This window comes from Ambystoma mexicanum, chromosome 10 (assembly GCF_040938575.1).
Source record: "Ambystoma mexicanum isolate Mex_15411 chromosome 10, UKY_AmexF1_1, whole genome shotgun sequence".
NCBI classification, from domain to species: Eukaryota; Metazoa; Chordata; class Amphibia; order Caudata; family Ambystomatidae; genus Ambystoma; species Ambystoma mexicanum.
Window position 1 is genome coordinate 1,458,791,842 of NC_090932.1, and position 14,674 is coordinate 1,458,806,515.

General features: G+C 45.7%; 1 protein-coding gene across 1 annotated transcript in view; it reads left to right on the forward strand.

Annotated features, from left to right (window-relative positions):
* Positions 1-3,391: 3,391 nt before the first annotated feature.
* Positions 3,392-14,674, forward strand: part of PHETA1 (PH domain containing endocytic trafficking adaptor 1) — a 103,850-nt gene continuing 92,567 nt past the window's right edge. Inside the window, exon 1 of the mRNA XM_069619529.1 lies at positions 3,392-3,587. The gene's annotated coding sequence lies outside the window, so the exon portion shown is untranslated. The remainder of the gene's footprint in view (positions 3,588-14,674) is intronic.

Sequence of the window (14,674 nt, forward strand, 5' to 3'; positions counted from 1 at the left end):
CAGCACATTACGTTTTATGTAAGTCCATGTATATATTTTTTGTATAGTTATTTTTACCAACGTGAGGGGCCACAGATAAAGAGATACAACGTGATGCTTTTGGTGTGGTGTCCTCTTACCGTGTGCATTTTTCACCCTGCTGCCTGTCCACATACACAGCGTGTGTACTGCTCAGCCTAAACAGACACAGCAATTAAATGAGTATGCTTTTCAGGTGCAGGGCATAACCTGCCATTTTTGTTTAACAGCCCTGTTAGTCACTGGTACAAATGCGTGCTGTTGTATCCATCAGGAAAATGCAGATCACTTATATAACACGTATTTTTCAAGCAGTGATGGCACTCAAATGCACGCTCCTCCCTCCATCTGTGTACTGCGAGTTTGTTTCCCACTTCCTACGCCCCTTCTGCTCTTATTATCACTGTAGTGCCACAAGCGCTCTGAGGTGACATATTGGCGCAATAAAAGGTGAGATTTCAAAAGCTTCCCCTCATCATGCGGTCCCAGGGTGGGTAACTGCTGCTGTGCCGGCTTCACCTAAGGTTCTGCAAGGCTGTAAATGCATTTTTATGCTGCCACTGCTGACACTCTTGAGGTTTACGATTCTTCCCCTCCAGATGCGGGATCAAAGGTGAACTGCTGCTAGGCCATTTTACAGTTGCAGGGTCGGCGAAGCTATATTATGCTTCATTTTCTCTGCCTACGATCATCTGTTTTCCTGGGAGTGCCAGTAGCCTTGTGTTCTTGCAACGCCTTAATTTTTTGATTCATAGCGCCCATCTCTTGAGGCGGCAGCAATGGCACTGAATGGGGAAAGCAGCGACCCGCTGGGGAGTAGGTGGTGGGGGGGGGTGTTGGGGGGAGAGAGAGAAATATGGGAACAGGAAAAAAGATCACAAAGAGGGTGAATGGGTGGGTAACAGCAACAGAATGAAATGACCAGTGGGTATATAGAGTGACGAGGTGGGGAAAAGATGTTCTGCCATGTCCCCCCACCGCCTCCATTGCCCCGCGATGATGTCCCCCCACCCCCTCCATTGCCCGCGATGTTCTGCCATGTCCCCCTACCCCCTCCATTGCCCCGCGATGATGTCCCCCCACCCGCTCCGTTGCCCGCGATATTCTGCCATGTTCCCCCACCCCCTCCGTTGCCAGTGATGTTCTGCCATGTCCCCCCACCCCCTCCGTTGCCCGTGATGTTCTGCCATGTCCCCCCACCCCCTCCATTGCCCGCGATGTTCTGCCATGTCTCCCCACCCCCTCCGTTGCCCGCGATGTTCTGCCATGTCCCCCCACCCCCTCCGTTGCCCGTGATGGTCTGCCATGTCCCCCCACCCTCTCCATTGCCCACGATGTTCTCCCATGTCCCCTCACCCCCTCCATTGCCCGCGATGTTTTGCCATGTCCCCCCACCCCCTCCGTTGCCCGCGATGTTCTGCCATGTCTCCCCAACCCCTCCATTGCCCCGCGATGATGTCCCCCCACCCCCTCCGTTGCCCGCGATGTTCTGCCATGTCCCCCCACCCCCTCCGTTGCCCGTGATGTTCTGCCATGTCTCCCCACCCCCTCCATTGTCCCATGATGTTCTCCCTCGCCCCCATCCCCTCCGTTGCCCCATGATGTTCTCCCACGCCCCCCCATTTCACATGTACAGTTTCTTCGTATATGTGCAGAATTTACATCAAGGTCTCTGTGTGTAGCATAGTCACTGAAGGGTACATCATGCTTACATGCGTGTGTTTGTATTATGAACTGACACACTGGCCCTCTTTTCTGCTGTAATTCCACATTTTACGATAGGAAAAGGGTTAGGCTTGCTGAAAATGTGTAACATGGGGCCAATTTTAAAATTATTTCCAGGGCCTCTTTTGGTTGTGCAAATGCTGAAATGTGGTTGAAAAGGGCAGCTGAATGTGCGCATCCATGATGCGTGCATTCACATGCTCTTTACTGTCTTAAGAAGCAGTATTTCTTATGTGCTGGAAAATTTATTTAAAAAACCAACTATTCGGCTCACTATTTGGCTTCGGCCGAATAGTTTTGCTAACTATTCGGTATTCGGCCAAATAGTTATTTCACTATTCGGTACACCCCTAGTCCTAAACAACATCTACCTCATGATGCAAGCCTGGATGGCTAGCATGGACTTTGCCTCAATGACAAGACATAGTTACTGCTATTAGGCTCCCAATTCAGACTCAAAAAACTCGACAAACAATACTCTTCCTTCAACATTGATGGCAGTAATATAATGGTAACCAAGGATGTCAAAATGCTAGGTGTCTACCTACACGCCTCACTTACCTTGACCAGACAAATCAACGCAATAGCCTCCTTCACTGCCTACACTTGCAAGCTTATCAACGCATGTAGACCATTCCTTTCCACATCTACCTGCACCTCCATAGCCAGAGCATTAGTCCTCTCCAAAATCGATTACTGTAATGCACTTTATTTAGGCACGAGTCAATGCAACCTTAACAATTTGCAAGTTATCCAAAACAATGCCATAAAACCAGCTCTGAACCTTCCAAGATCTTAACATATTTCTGACATAAGACGGAACAGCCAGAGGCTCTCTGTCAACGAAAGGATAGAGTACAAAACTCTATCACTCACACGTAAGTGCCTTGCTAACTTGGCGCCTAGCTAGCTGGCTGACAACTTTTTAAGTTTAAGATCCAGAAAACAGGAGGCAGCAGCTTCCCCGTGTTGGCCACTAAATTGTGGAACACCCTACCACCTACCTTGAGAGCAGAACCTTCCTTCCATCTATTTAGAAAAAACTCTAAAACCTTGCTTCTCTTGCAAAAGCAAGTCTAAGAATCACATGTTTATACTACCGGTTGGCAACTGTGTAACCCCTGACCCGTGATCCATCACACCTTATCTGTAATAAACTGTCTGTAACAAACGTATCAGATTTAACCGCACGCATTGCACCTTGCATCATAAGTAACTGTAGAAATATGCCCTTGTAACATACGTAACTGTAAGAAATGTGCCCTTGTAACTCTAACTAATGTGCCTTGTATTATATGCGCCTTTAAGAAATGCACCCAGATGCATTTAAATTTAATAGCCATACAACCAGCTACTACTCACTACCATTTTCTTACAATAGAAAAAGTAAATGATGAGCGCTGTTGGCAGAAAACCCGGGAATGGCTTAAGGAGTCACGTGCGATATGTGGCCATGAACTGTTTACCTCCTGTTTCATTCCCCCTTCAAGGGGACTTTTACTGTCTTTCTTTGTTGGTTTGACAATTTCCCGCACTTTTACATCACACGTTTGACTTGTACTAACTTATCTTTTCCAGAATATAATAAGGAACTCTATTTCCACCAACATCGACCCCCTCGACCTTTGCTAACAGGGTAACTCATGTTGCCGCGTAGCCTTGACAGCGCAGAGGGGGTTAACTCGCGGAGGCGGGCTGAGTGGCCTTGAGGAGCAGGCCATTCCCACTACGCCGGGAGGAGGATCCCTTCCACGGGCAGGCAGGCTGCTTTCTTCGCCCGGGGAGCCTGTGACCTGTCCGGCGAGGAATGAGCGGAAGGAGGAGAGGGAACTCCGGGGAGACAGGTGAGGGAGCAAGGGGGAAGGGAGGCGAGTGAGACACCCAGACGTCCTCTCGCTGTGCCCTCAGCTATCCCCGTAGCTGGAGGGAGAGCCGGGCTGGTGGCTGCGAGCTCCTGCAGGCTGGAGATAAATAGTGTGCGTCCCTCTCCCCGCTCAGGTTTCACTGCCCCAGCCCCAGCCATGGCAAATCACAGAGCGCGGCCAGTGCGGCGCAGAGGGGCTGAGCCCGGGCAGCGCCTCTGACACGCATTTACATTCATGTGGCATGTCTTTGCCCTCCGTAAACAAAGGGCTCCTTCGTTGATATGTTTGGAGGGGTGCGGGATGATATATACTATCCGCAACATGGCCACAGTTTAGACTTACTTACACGAGTACGCTTCTAGGTCTATTTTCTAAATGTGTTTAAACACTTGCCTTTCTTTTTAGAAAGTAATTTGTGCTGCTCGTGTTACCTTTTTCATGCATGCCTGACTTGCAAGTGCGTGTGTGGGGTGGGGGTTATATGCGGTGGTTCAAATCTACAGGGGGGTGGGGGAGATTGACAGTGTATGTTAGCATAATCGGGTCACAGCGAAAGTGATATACCAGTCTTGCTCTGACGTCACAATAATCAATAGTCCGCTTGTTTGCCCTTTATAGTGACAGGGTATGCTAGCCTACTCAAGTGGTTTCTGCTCCCAAGAGTCTGGAACATTCACAAACACTCTCTGGTAGAATACTGTATAAAGTACCCCGAAACTGTGCCATATGACCTTTCCTTCAGAATTTCATGGTATCACAAACACCCTGCCTTGCGTCATTGACTTCGCTGTGGTCACAGAACCGCTGAGGAGCCTGATGTGGGTAGGACTGCTTAAAAAGCAGTAGCCTACTGCCTAAATCTGTAGGGTTGGCAAGTATGGTAAGCGTCCTCCTACTAGTTGCCAGGCCTGCTGTCCAGTTTAAGGAGGTAACTCGGTCACCTAACTTTGTGGTGGTTGTGTGTGTGCGCAAATTCAAACATTTCTCTCACCAAGGAATATTGTGTACCATGTACCCAACTAAAAAGCAGAGTGCATTGAGTTGTGAACTGGCACGTTGTGTACTTTTAAATATAACAATAGGTTTATCTTATCTGATTGTTGTGCCTTCACGCCTTCCACTGAACTGCTTTACATTTGCAGGATTTACATCTTACCAGAATTCTGCATGCTGCTTCTGAAAGTGCTCCATTGACCTTTGCAGTTGACAAAACCATGCATTAGTGAGTCTTTTGTGTGGTGTGCACTTAAAAGAATCGTTCCTACAGGATCACAATTGTGGTGGCTAAGGGAAATAAAGTACAGTGATGTAATATGGTTTGGCCAGGATCACGTAATGTTACCATTTTTTTTCCTTTCCTTTTAGATCAGGGAAAGGGTGCTTCTACTAAATAAATAAACCAACATACAGAACCGAGCATGCAAATGAAAAGATGCTTAACATTAGTAACGGTACAAAGTAGTGATGCAGGGAGATCCCTTTTGGAAGGATGAACAATGGCGCAAAGAATATTTACCCTAAAGAAGAGGTCAACTGCTGACTTATTATAGTAATACAAATTATTCACAAGGATATACAGTGGTAGCTAAACCTGGGGATGATGGGTGTACTGATGCTGGAAGACAGGAGTATGCCAATCCAGGATCAAGGGCTGTCTCGTGAAGCCCTGTATAGGTGCTATTTTTGATTCCTGTGGATCGAGAGCCCAGTGGCACAGCGACAGGAGTGAGAAGTAGCAGTGCAGGGTGGAGTAGGGGCAGATGGGCTGAGTACTGCTTGAGCGAGTGTTAGGAGTGGTGGCGATCTCACATTGCTTTTGGTAATCCACATTACGTCAGCTACCATCCACCGTCACCTTACTCACTGAAAGAGGTCTCCTTTAGCTCATGATATAAGCCTCTTATTCAAAGATCTCTTCTGCTCCTGATTCTGCCCTGGCTCCTCCTTTTCCTGTGCCAATAACTGTGGATGATCCCTCACTCTCATCTCATCACCCAGGCACCTGTCTCTGACAACGCCACCTCCTTCAGGGTAGGAAGTCTGGGATGTGAGCAAGGTGGCGAGGGATGGTTGATGATGTAATGTGGATTACCCTAAGTAATCTGGATGTTACCCTCTGCTCCCCTCCCTCTTCACCTTCCTCACTAAATGAGGACATATGCCAGACACAGGAGAGACCGAGTCGAGCCATCCACAAAAGTGACATTACACCCGTGTCCAAATGCAACACCTTTATTACAAGCCATGCAGGAAAATCCCTAAATTAAGTTCTCATGGATTGTGGTGTAACTGAAGCTATCACCAGATCCTCTGAGCCTGGAATCTGCACCTTACAGTGCTTCAAAAATGATGAGCGACATGCCCAAGTATTGGCCCTACAAATACCACTAATTGATCAATTCCGCTCATGAAGCTGTCACTCCCGTGTTCGATCTGTGCCGGGCAATCGGAGGAAGAGGATCCTCGCCAATTCATGTGCTTCAGTTCTAATACGCCTGAGCCTGCAACTAAGAGTAGCGATGGTGGATTTACACCCTTTCTTGTTACCCCCAAGAGAGACGAAGATTGCCACAGGGCAGAAAGGACGTTGTGCAGTGTGGATAAATAAGGACAGTCTGATTGACATCTAAGTAGTCCAATTCCTCTCCTCACAGGCAGTGAGGACTAGATCTTGATCTGAATGAAAAGATGAACATATTTTGGGAAGAAACTCGGGCCTGGCCTAAAAATCAAGATCCCGGGAAGAACCCTCAAGTAAGGGGGCCAGCACCATACAGCTTCTTAATCCCCCCCCTCCCACCTTCTAATATAGGACACTGCAAAAATAGCGGGCCACTGGACTTCAAGGGATGCTTCTGCTATCCCTTTCTTAAACCCCTGAAACAAAAAAATAAGCTTGCAGCCACAAGCCTCTATATCCTGAACCAATTTCATTTGCAGTCCTGGCAGCAACTGGTGTAAACTGAGCATCAGAGTTTCTGCTCTCTCCATCAGAAGTAACATCATCCCTACATCTTCTTTACCAGATCCAACTAAGATTTCTTCTGATTGATCAAAACCTCGGGTGGGAAATCAGCTCCCAAACTCTAATGGTATGTGTCCTCGACATTTCGAGTGAAGATCCTAGAATCATCCAGTCGTCAAGGTAGGGGTGAATCCTCATATGCTCATGGTGCAACCAAGCCATGACTGTAGCCACCAATTTTGTGAGGATCCTGGGTGCCATTTTCAGCCTAACAGGAGGACCCATTTTGGAAATGCATCCTCCAGATATCGAATCAGAGATAATTCTGGTGACGAAGTACTACTAGCAGATGATATTACGCATCTTGACAATCCAGAGCTGTGAGCATCAGACCCTGCTGCTACGGAGGCAAATCTTTTGGAAACGTCTATCGTGAAGCAGAGATATGGAATCCAGTGGTCCAATGCCTTCAAATTACGAACCAAGCAAAAACCACCTGACCATTCGGTAGCAGGAAAACTGGTGAATAAAATCCCTGTCCGAGTTCTTCCATTACACTGGAGCCACTGATGACTTTTAACGAAGATCCTGAATCCTCGCCCACAGAGCTGAGTGTTTGACTCTGTGCTTCGGAACCTAAATGTGGATTGCACCGGTCATCAGGAGGAGGTATCTAGAACTCTATAGCGTTTCACACCTGCATGCTCTTTATCAACCATGGGTCTGGTATCCATGTCCTCCAGGTCTTCAGGAATGCCTTCCAACAGCCCTCGCTGGCACAGCTGTCTGCCTTCTCAACTACTGATTGTCAGGAATTCTATAGAATTGACATAGATCCTGAAGTGGATGGCTGAGTTTTACCTCTTGATCCGGGATGATTCTGGGCTCTTGGGAATCCTCTGTTTTTTTTTTTTAGGGAGCGGAGGAGACTGGGACCTCTTCTATTTCTCCCTTTGCTCTTATCATGAGACTCCCTACCCCTTGTGTCAGGGCTAGATTTCCTAGTGCCACAGAGGGAACAATAAGGGTGGTATGATTTGACCAAACGCCTCCTCTTAGGGTAAGGGGAACGTGTCTCCCTTCTGTTTGATTTACAGCCATATTTCCTCTTAATTAACACCTTTTGTCTGACAAAGCTGTTCATTAAACATTCTCTGCCTGTCCCTCCATGCCTCCTTTAATACTGCTTACTTTTCCTTCTGGAACACGATCGGCATCCATCTCTGATCCTTCATGTGTCTGGGTTGCTGTGTCATCATGCCCCTCACTGTATGCAAGCCATGTTCTGCCTGCTCAACATGCTACTCCTGGATTTCTTCCCTTCCACTGCTGCAAGCGGACTCGCAGTGAGTCACTGCAGGAATCGGCTTTCCCGAATTACATCGTAGCTGCAGGGTACCAGTTCAACTACACGCAGTGTCAGTGTGCCTAGTGATTTTTGCAATTGAGTAGAAAAGCGAACCGGTGGAGGGTGAGTGATGGATCTGTTATTGGCCCAGAAAGAGTAGGGGTCTGGGCAGGAGGGGATAAAGGAGGGGAGAGATCTTGGAAACTTGTGAAGTAAAGGAAATCTCATTAAGTGAGGAATGGTTATGTGGGAGGGGAGCAGAAGGGTAAGGTATATGGAGTTAGCCATTTGGGAGTGTGGGGGGAATCCATGAATCGATCTAAAGATGAGGAATACGAGTGATCGTGTGTGCATGGATGCAGTGGAAGAAGACCCGCAGCAAAGTTGCATACTTTGTTTAGAGAAATGAAGGAGTAGAGTGAATGCCCAGAAGCAGACCGAAGTGTAGCCGAGAGTACTGAGAGCTAGGGTAGAAATCAAGGCTTTGGTGGATCAGTGAATCCGATGGCTTTTCCAGATGTTTAAGACACTAAGCGTTTGTCTAGCTGCTGTTGAAGTGAGTTGCTGGCGCTTGAGGTCGCTGTCCAAAAGAACCCTGAGCTTTTGAGGCTGGGGGAATAAATTGGGGGTTTGGGAGTGAGATGTTGGGTTCAAATCCCAGATCCCCCACTTCAAAGTTTCCTGGCTTCATAGTTGACCGTTAGGCAGCTGACTTTGTCTCGGCTTTTAGTTTTACGCCATCGTACATTGCTGTCTGCATAGTTGACCTCAAAGATAAACTTGACTTAAAAAGCATCAAACCACGAGTTCAGTCAGATGGGCAAAATAGCAAAGCAGATAGAGTAGGTCTTCAAAATGATTACAACACAATACACCAAGCAAGATATGTAGATTGAAACGTGTCCCGCTCATCCTCCACAGTACACGTTCTTATGTAGGAAAGGAAGCAAGTGCTTAGATGTTAAAATCCATGAACGCCACTGATTTATTACGGGTAACAAGTTTGAAGGAGCCAAGCCTGGCCGTAAAATACACATACTTCCACACACATAACGTGTCTTATCGCCCGCTTTTACTGCCTACAAATTGTCAAATACTTCCAAAAATATAAAAATAGGTAGTAAAAAAACTCCCACCAAAAATCCCTTGTTCCCTCTCTTTCACCCACACAGGTCCATGGACATGTTTGGCTTAGTACTGCATGCAGTGCCACCCGAAGAAACGACTATTATTGCTGCCCGATCGTTAAGTAGTAAACCTGTATCTTTTAATATGCCTGAATAACTAGGTGGAAAGAAATAATGATTACAAAAACATTTCGGTTTTCCAGTCCAAACATATTTTTATTTGCTTATGAAATGCTCCCATTGGGATTTGGACTTACTTTTTTACTCTCTAAAACATAATTTTACTTTCACCTTTACAAAATGGGCAGTAAAATACTCCCACTTCAAAATCTTACCTGGAGCACTGCTTCCACATACAATTGAGCAGTTGATCAGAAACCTTTACATGTAAGACAACGATGGAAACCTATCTCGGTGGGTTGAGCATCTGCTCCATAGATCTGGGTGTTTGAGATCTCTTGGTCACAGGTTTGATTCTTGGTAGGGCTGACCAAGTGTTCCTTCCTCCTGGGTCAATACAATAACTAGCATCATTATGGGTAGTAACAACCCCTGATGATAATGATATGCAGAGACGGCAAATATTCAGGGAATGTTTGTAAAGGGAATACGTTGCAGTGTCCTACACCTGTAATAATGGTTGACTTTCCCAAAAGGGCCTTTTATATGCTCCTGCTATCTATGCCCAGGGCTAAACTAAAGCAGGTCCTGATCTACCAGTGATTAAACTACTGCCATGGGCATATCATTGTCCGGATCTTTGGGGGGCGTCATTATGAAGATCTTTCCCAACTAGCGATGTGGGTCATCTTTCACCTTGGATTCTTTCGTTTTCTTGAAAAGTAATTGCTGAGCAGGAACGTTTTGTAGGCTAATAAAGCGAGTGCGTTTGAAAACTACTGCAGACTGGTCACCCAACAGCACTTTTATTTACACTAATTTCCCCAAAATATGCCGACCCAGAGCTCCTTCTTCTCCCATGTCAAACTTGCAATGCCCTGCCGATGCTATGCTCTTGCGATTTAGCTCTCGTGGCGGCTGGTGAATTTATTTTTTAATTGCAGGCCTCAAAAATTGCAAACACCGTTAGCCGGTGTTAATTGACTCTTTGCAAGTAAGAACCGGTGTGCCATGTAGATGTGGATAATTGATGGGGTAAGGGAATTTTTTATTTTTATTTTTTTTCCTGGCTAGTAGCTTGTAACTTTTAGCCCCCTTTATTTTTGTTTTCCAACCTGCAGATAGTTTAATACATTTTTCTAACAGTAATTTACTTTCCTTTTATTTCACAAATGAACCAGCCAACTGCTGGCTTTGGTCCGATTGTAGCTTTACAATTTGGAGACGCACAAGTGTTAACAATCTGAGTTTAAGTGGGAGTTGCCCTTAAGAAGATCTCCCATAAGTTTCTACCTGCTGGACAGCAGGTGACTGATGGGACATCTGTAAATGGAGCATAACAAACCGAATGAACACGTGTTAAGACCACAGCAGGATGCGTTAATGAGGGAGAAGGGGGGGGGGGTTGGGAGTGCTCCGGTCTCAAAGCTTATCTTTGCCCGGGCGAGCCTCCGGGCACCTGGGTGGACGCCGAGTGAAACTCCCTGTATAGCCACCTTCCAACTATGCTGCAGGTCAGGCTACATTGACGAGTAAGGTCAAAGCAATCATTTATTTCAGCTTTAAAGGGGGAGGGGCTATTTGTGTAGGTCGTCCACCTGCTGCAGTTTTGTGGGGCACTTGCATAATTCTGATGCGTGCACTTGGCTTTCTGTCCTTGAAGGGGCCTATGCAATTAGAGTGACAATGTGCAGGATATGGAACTTTTGAATTTGAAATCCTGTAACCGTAAACACACTATTATAATTGCCTTAATATTTCATAATACCCATGAGGCCTTGAATTAGGGTCTCCAGGAGGTTAATAAAGCATGGCAGAGTATTCTATACTGTTTGCCCCTCAGGCACTGGACTGTCTCTATGAACACCCATTGTGGGCTTAGACGTCCTTAAGGTTCTCTATGCTCCTCACAGGAAGGGCTCTACCCACTTCTTCCTGCCCCCTTGTTGCTGTCAATGTTAACTGGGTCTCTGTAATGCGGCCTGTACTCATTGTTATCACATCTTTTCTGCTCCTAGAAGCAGGAGATTTTGCCTGCAAGCCCTAGAAGTGCATGTCCTCGGCTTCAACTAGGAAAACGAGAAATTGTTCAACCACAGCCAAATCTTTGACCGTCTTCCCAACTATGGCCAGTTAGCGATTTCGTTACACCCTTAATCCAAGCACAGACGGCCAAGACTTTCTTCCTTCCGAGTTTGGTAGCTGTACCGCTGTCATGGATAATGGCACCTGTTATTGTTATCTACTGCACGGGTAAACATTTTAAAGTTGCTAGCGAGTAGCCGAAGAAATAAATGGTGTCCCCTCCATTCTCCACATGCACACAACGTACCATTTCTTACGCTCCAACTGTTAATTATCACTCGCTACTGGCAAATGCAAATGTTGAGGCCTGATCTACAGTGCTACAAAATATAACATGCTGAAAGTTGGGGCCAAATAAACATATAGTTAGGATTTGTTGTCTTTGATGTGCTTTATGGATGCAGGTTATCAACTTTTCATAGACCGTACACCAGGTGGAGACAGACATTGAAGGGCAGAGGATGATTTCTGATTTATTGGGGAGGTATAGGCATAATGGAGGTGTTAATGTGGTCTCAATCATAGACAACTGACCATACAATGGTGGTAGAATTTAAAACCAGTGAGCTGTGTTGCAAAGGAGGTGTACTTTCAGTGCTCACTAAGACCTTTATTAATGTCCATTTAAGTCTTTGATGAAGTCGGAGTAAGTTCCAAATGGTTACACCCTTGTCACATAAGGATCTGTCCTCCCACCTCTAGTATTTGGGATGGCAAGTATTTTATAGTAAATTGATCTCCGACAGCAATGTAGTTTGTATGGCTGGACGACCCCACCGAGCTAGTACTGCCCTGCAGAGCCTGGTGCTCCCAAATACCAAGTGCACACGCCTTCTTTGATATCTCTTTGATTTTTAACACCATCATCCATGAAATCCTACAAATCCAAAAAAGGCCTGTGGGCATTGTAGTAAAGTGAACTGCGGTATACTGTATTATTTCTTTCCTTTTTCCCAGGAATGCTTACCTAAATATCTTGTTGAGAAAACTCAAGCCTGCCATCACTACTCTTCAAAATCTATATGACATACTCCTTGGAAATCATCCAAAGCTCTGGTCTCACCTGCAACAATTACACAGATGATGCTCTCTCTACAAATGAATTACCTGTCATGGTTAGGAATGTGGATGACGGAAAACCGACAAACTGAACATTGATGTGCAGTTCAAAAACATCACAAACCAAACATATTTTTGGGTTGGAAGAAATGAGAATCCGTGACCAGCCTGCTTGACAATCAAAAACCCCATATTTCTCAATTATGACCTTCAAGCAATACATTAATGCATTAAAAGCTGTTTTTATTAGATCTAGGATCTATTGTTGGCATCATCCCATGCGCTACTTTCCCAAATAGAACCCCAGCAATCCTCATCCTATTAATTCCAAGACTTGCCTTCCCCTAGGATAACCAAGCTACCAACTGAGCAGTCTAAAAGTAATGTCAAAACCCTGTGTATTAGCAACTGTGCCTTCCACCTAGTTTGATTAAATATCCCTGGAGTAGGAACTCCCTCCCCACTAAACTACTCTCCTTTACAGGGCTCACAACATCTATGCGACCACTAGCGTAGTTGAGTAGTTTTTATGAAGGTTGAGGACCATTTGCATGGTACTTTACCTTGATGGTGAGTGCAATGAAATCATGAGATGTTTGAGACTTTTATTTGACATTTACTCAATGTCAAATACAGTTTTTACTGTGTGTGGCTGCCCTCTGGGTGGCAGCAGTACACCAAACATGAAGTCGGCTTATTGTGACATGCACCATTTTATAGAAAGCGCTGGTAACGTGTGCCCCACGTAGTCTTGGGTCGAGTGCATTTCTCTTTGGTTGAGTAGGTAAACTAAGTTACTTGACCTGCAGGTCTAGCAGGAGTTGAAAAATAATTTGCGAGACCTTCTTTACTTTTCCCCAAATCGTGCTACACAGAGGGCTCGCCACACATGCTGCTGTGGGTAGCCTCCTGGTACCCCTCACAACTCGCGCTCACTCCAGCAGATCCTGATCATCTGTAAAGGTCCATCTGTAAAATAAATATTTCCCACCACTCATCCTTCATTCGGGCTATTATTTATTAAATGTATTTAAAAATCAATTTGCTGTACATTGATGAAATTGTAAAACCCTTTATATGCTAGACACACATCACACACTTGTACGCCTCAAATCATACCCTCACAAGAGGCACACGCACACGCACACGCACACACGCGCGCGCGCAAGGCACACACTTATGCCACCCTCATGCCTCCCTCACTCTGCCCCCTCTAAATCCACTTCGACCCCCTAAATAACCATTTATGTGGCTTATTGTGGCCTCCCAGGTTTAGTGGATTGTGTGTGTTTGTCTACGGATGTTTCCCAGGCACACTGCACATTCATGATGGGTTCTGCTGTCATCATCATGACCCTGTATGGCTGTGTTCCCGAAGATGCCACATTTCTGCGTGAGTCATTCGTACCTGGTAGAATGTATGGATGCAGAGAATAAAATGGGTGTGGGGGGGGGGTTTGGAGCTCTTTCCATACTCCCCATTCACATTCCAAGGGATGCTGTTCACGCTCCACTACATCATTGTTTTCATCTCTGACAGTATCTCCGCCTGCACCACAGAATGCAAAATAAAGTCTATCTGGCCATTAGTCAACAGGCTTCCACTTCTTTTATGGAAATATCCTACGCTATCGTGCCCTAATTTTAGAAAGCTTGCATCTTTAGTTCTAATTCCTTCCGTCTGCCTCACGTGAGCTCCTGAGCAAGGGTTTCCTTCTTCCACGTCAACACTTCATCATCTTTAACGTTAATGAATTAACACAGAACACTTGTTTAGTTCAAGGCTCTCTCGTTTGGAAAGATCTACCATGGCATTCCGATCCCAGTCAATTCTTTATCTGTTTCTCTGATAATTTAAGCTGTTGACATTTCACTGCCTTCATTTGCTCCATGTGGCTTAACGGGATGCCTCAAAAAGAATGGCCAAAGGTCCTTCACTCCATACAAAAACCCTAAACATAAATGAATGCATTCAGGCTGATAAGTCTGTCAAGTGTTCCAGTTATAATGTAACCTTAACCTCTATACATAAAACTCCCCCAAAGGCATAAAAGACTAGTATTTATGATTTCTTGTAATTGTTAGATACATTTTTGGGGCTGCACTAGGATGCTAACACCGTACATGTCATTGTCTAAAGAACCGACAGGGCTTGAATGCTTCAGACATTAATTTACAGGTCGATATACTAAGTTATTGGGGGGGGGGAAACCTTTTGGTTGTGTTGTTAATGTTAGTGCGCGGTACAAATGTCCTTTAACATTATCACCACCGGAGTGGTCCCCTGGTGCTCTGGCGGTTCTAAAAGAGGAGGGGAGGTTGAGTTAGTGGGAGTAAGCAGGAAAAGTGCAAGAGATCAGTG